The sequence below is a fragment of the Sphaeramia orbicularis genome, unplaced genomic scaffold (assembly GCF_902148855.1).
Source record: "Sphaeramia orbicularis unplaced genomic scaffold, fSphaOr1.1, whole genome shotgun sequence".
In the NCBI taxonomy this organism is placed as follows: Eukaryota; Metazoa; Chordata; class Actinopteri; order Kurtiformes; family Apogonidae; genus Sphaeramia; species Sphaeramia orbicularis.
Window position 1 is genome coordinate 141041 of NW_021941597.1, and position 5323 is coordinate 146363.

The following is a 5323-nucleotide window of genomic DNA, read 5'->3' on the forward strand; positions in this document are numbered from 1 at the left end:
CCACTTGGCCACATTATCCAACACTATAGTGATGTCTCCTATCATCTATTCGCGGATGACATCCAGATGTACTGCTCCTTTAACTCCTCTGAGCCCCACAAACTGAGTTCCTTAATCATCTGCTTGTCAGAGCTGAAGCAGTGGCTAAATGAGAACAGCCTCCAGCTGAACTCCAGCAAAACTGAGACCCTCATCATTGCCCCGGATAGTGCAATCCCAGGGATCAAACATCACCTTGGAGACCTGAGTTCCTCGGTAAAGACAAAACTGAGGAATCTGGGTGTCATCTTTGACCAGGACATGTCTTTAGAATTCTACTCCAAACACCTAGTCAAAAACTGTTTTTCTTCCACCTACGCAACATCTCCAAACTCAGATCTATGGTGTCCACAAATGAGCTCGAGATGATCGTTCACGCTTTCGTATCTTCTCGCTTAGACTACTGCAACAGCCTGTTTACATGCTTAAACAAGAAGGAGCTGGCCCGTCTACAGTTTGTCCAGAACTCTGCTGCCAGGCTTCTGACCCGCACAAACAGGAGAACCCACATCACTCCCATCCTTAAATCTCTCCACTGGCTCCTGTTCTATATCGTCTTCATTTCAAAATTCTTGTGCTAACTTTCCGGGCTCTACATGCCAGGGCCCTGCATACATTACTTCCCTGATCCAGCCCTACAGCTCGACTCGTAGCTTGAGGTCTTCAGGACAGCACCTGCTGATGGTTCCACACACCTGCTGATGGTTCCACGGACCTGTTTTAGCACACGCGGTGACGGTCTTTTAAAGCTGTGGACCACGTCTATGGAATGACCTGCCTCTACACCTACGGTTCATGGACTCTGTAGAGAGCTTTAAGAAACACCTCCAAACCCTCCTGTTCAAAAAGGCTTTTTAGGTCTCCCACCTGACCCGGACACCACAGACTGATTACACTCTATGTATTCATCATAAAGTACTCCATGTGTCATCCCCCCCCCCCAGTCTCTCTATATCTCTATCGCTCTCTCTTTTCTCCTCCTTTACTCTCTCTCTTTAACCCCAACTGGTCCAGGCAGACGCCCATCCTTCAGGAGTCTGGGTCTGCTCCAGGTTTCTGCTGTTAAAGGGAAGTTTTTCCTCGCCACTGTCACCAATCACAAGTGTTTGCCCTGAAGGATTCTGTTGGGTCTCTGTAAACTTAATTTGATTCTGATTTGAATTGATAAAGCACTTTGTGACTCTGTCTGTGAAAAGTGCTCTATAAATAAAATTTACTTACTTACTTACTTACTTACTATACAGACCACAATGCCCTGGCATGGGCCTTCACTGCCCCAAGACATCTTCACGGCTCACACGATGGACTTTGTGCCTCCAAACATTCTCATTCCGATGCACTATAAGAAAGGATGCTGTAATGTTGTGCCAGATGCCTTGTCACCAGCACCCCTGCCTCCTGAAGGGGAAATGTGTCTTGCGGTCCCAAAAATTTTCTGGGCCGATCTTCCTAGCTCACTTCAGGAGATCGCTGAGGCGCAGAAGCTGGATCCTACTTGCCAAGAACTTGGTCCATCCATCAACCACCTAGCCCTGACTGTATACATTTCCAATTGAAACAAGGCATGTGGTACCGGGGAGTTCCATCAAAATACGGGGGCTTCAATTATCAGCTTGTAGTACCTGAAGCTCTGGTACCACAGTTCCTGGCCTACTTCCATAATAGCCCATTTGGAGGGCATCTGGGCAGAATGAAAACACTGCTGAAGCTTTTACAGGTAGCTTGGTGGCCAGCAGTTTGTAAGGATGTCTGGAGTCATGTTCGTGTTTGCAGTACCTGCCAGTAGTATAAAAGGCTCCAACGACAAGCCAGGACGGCTTCTCCAATCATCAGAAGCCACGAACCCAGGAGAAATGATCGGTGTGGATTTTATGGGACCATTTCCCCTAAGTAAAGCCCGAAACTCAGTATTAGTGGTGGTTGTGGATTATTTCAGTAAGTGGGTCGAACTTTTGCTATGAAGGATGCGAAGACACCAAAAGTTTGTCAGATCCTGAAAAACGAAATCTTCACCTGTTGGGGCATACCCAAGTACATGGTGTCTGACCGTGGACCACAGTTTACCAGCCAACTGATGTCTCATCTTTGTGAAACCTGGGGGGTAACCCACAAACTGACTACAGCCTACCACCCCCAAACCAACCTGATGGAAAGAGTCAATCGAACCCTGAAGGCAATGATAGCCTCATATGTTGGAAACCATCATCAGGATTGGGATAAATGGTTACCTGAGTTCCGGCTGGCCCTCAATACTGCGGTGCACGAGACTACTGGCATGACTCCTGCCATGCTGGCACTCGGACGAGAGCTGACAGGACCCTTGGAAAGACTGGTTTCCAAAGCTCCATCACCACACACATCCGCATATCATACATTACAAACACACTGATGTCTGATGGTCACGGTGAAGAAGTGAGCAGACATGTATTAACTAACACTGGGATTCCACTGGGTGCGTCTCCGGTCCATCTCCGCTCCGCTCCATCATCCCTCACCGCATCCGTCTGTGGTACGAAGCATTGCATCTCCACCGGCTGCACCTTGCAGCAGGATCAACGAGATCTGTCGATTGAATGTATAATCGCATGATATACAGAAGCAGGATTTTAGTATTTATAGATAACCACATCCATTCGGAGGAGTAGTAGTAGCCAACAAAGACCCGGTGCTGACTTGTGGCTTTCTGACATTTTCCAAGTATAGTACTTTTCCTCTGTGGCTATGGTTTATTTATTTTGACAAATAAAAGGGAGGTTTTATTTTGTGTTTGTGCTCAACTTCCTGTCCTGCACGATCTGCTGTGTGCTGAATTGCTGCGCCATCATCCGGCATCCGGCAAAAATAGAAGCTCTGCGGATCCGCTGCAGCATGCAGAGGCCGCCAGAGCAGATCTGCAGCCGGTCTGCAGCTGGCGGAAGTACAAGCATTGATTATAATTGAAACGGATCCGCTCCACCGCTGCATCGGAGCAGAGATGGACCAGAGATGCAACCAGTGGAATTAAGCCTTTACAGTCATCGCAGTTGCCACACCTTGGTGTGGTTCTTCCTCAACTTAACCAGGTCCTGGTACACACACACACACACACTCAGACAACCCACGTCCACTCATGTCTGGGCAGAGACCGCAAGGCCGATGAGGACAACAGAGCCACGATGCAGAGCAGCACCAGACAGCTCATGAAAAGGAAGAGCACGCCCGCTCCTGACACCACCTCTGTGAAGACGACCAAGTCAGCCTCCAGCGTCGAGGAGGACGACAAGGAGGTGTTTGTGCTGCACGTACGCGGTTGCAAGCGTTACGAGATGCTGAAGAAAATCAGCGACGGTCTGGAGCTTCTCAACAAGGAGGGCACGACCAAGTCAAAAACTATGAAACAGGAAGTGACTCTGCCCTAAAGTGGGAAGAGGCTGATGAGGGAGAGGAGCGACAGCAAGTGAGGAAGATGATGACGGCTGACTGTCCCTCCCAGCTGTTGGGCTTTTTTTTTTTTTGATCATTATTATTATTCCATGATAAGGCTTGATCAATAACTCTACTGCCTGAATTATGCAATCCAAAAGAGTGAGTCAGTGTTCACCTTTTGTCACGAGCAGTAGCAGAGCTCAGGTGCAGACAAGCACAGGAGACGGGAATCAGTTCAAGCGTTTTAATGATACAACAGAATATTTACAAAATAACAGACAGAACCAAAACCAGGTACATTCTGGCACGGAACTGAGGTCCGGGAGGACACAGAATGAAACAACTAATACAAATTAAGCATAGCAGAAACAGGCTATACAAGATTCAGCGAAAGCAAAAGCTAATGAGAACGGCTGACACACACTAAACGATTCTAAGAACTCCAGAGGGAGTTCCGACAAGAAAACCAAAACACGACACTATCTTAGTAATGTAAACCAAAAGCGAGTAGTAAAATACTACTAAGAACCAGGAACAAGGATATTAATAATCACTGAAGTACTAGAAACTAAAGGTGAGTAGTAGAACTACTGGAGAATTAATAAACAACTAGAACTGAAAGCGAGTAGTTACAAAAACTACTGAGGTTCAAACACAAAAATTAACAAAAACTCAGCGATACTAAATTCACTAAACTTAACTGACAAAGCGAGGATATGTGGATGAAGGAAGGCAGATGACGAGGCACAGACAGAAGCAGGCGGCTGGTTAGAGACTTGGAGTAATAGTTGAACCAGGGAGTAATGGCGGACAGCAGAGTAGCAGAATCCAAGAATGGCTTGTTCTGAGCTGAGTCTGTGAGAGGAGGAGTGAACAGGTGGCATGAACCGGGACGGCAGCTGGCAGAGGTCCGAACTGAACACAAGAGAACAGGGTTAGTCAAGGCGGGAGCAGAGAATGGCTGGAGAGAGCTCAAAAGGTTTACCAAACGCTGATGAGGCTACACTCTGGTGCCGGTGAGATGTTCTGCTGCACAGTAAGTGCAGGCAGGCAGAGTGGTCTCAGGTGTGAGGAACCAATCCGAAGCAGCCAATCAACCTAACAGCTGATGTGCTGCAGCTGCCACCATCTAACTGCTGCAAGCTGCTCCACCCTCCTGAGAACCATGGAAGAAGCAGGAAAAACAGGACATCTGCCCTCTAGCGGGCACTGGCAACGGAGGTCGTCACATTTTCTCTCAGTCGGTTCTGGGTGTGCAGCAAACTAATGACAATGTTTGACCACTTCGTGGTTGAATCTGTCCTGACGTTTGCTATCACCTGGTTTGGCAGCCTGTCATTAGCAAATAAAAAAGGTTAGAACATACTGTCAATGACGCAAGTAAAATTTTAGGTGTCACATTATCCGATCTGTCAACAGCCTTTTGTAGGACGGTAAACTCCAAAGCTCAGGACATCATACATATGATCATCCTCTCCACACTGAGTTTGAGCTTCAAGCCTCAGGCAGGAGATTTAGAGTGCCAAAGGCTATATCAAACACGATGAAGAACTCATTTGTAACTCAAGCCATCACACAACTAAATTTGAATTTTAAAAAGTGAATAGTTATGATGTGTAATGATGGTCCTGCCTTCATTTGTCCTACATGGTTTATTGTTACTTGTCCTTGTCAGTGATGTTCCTGAATCTATGTGATTGTGTTCCTATGTTTTTATGTTTATTACCAGCCTGCAAAACTAATTTCCCTCATGGGACAATAAAGTTAAAGTTGAAGACAACTCACGTCATTTGGAATGTTTATTGCACAGCATAGCACAGCATTATTCCAGAGTGTAGTTTGGCGTTATTGCAGAGCGTTGCATAGGTCTCCATGTTGG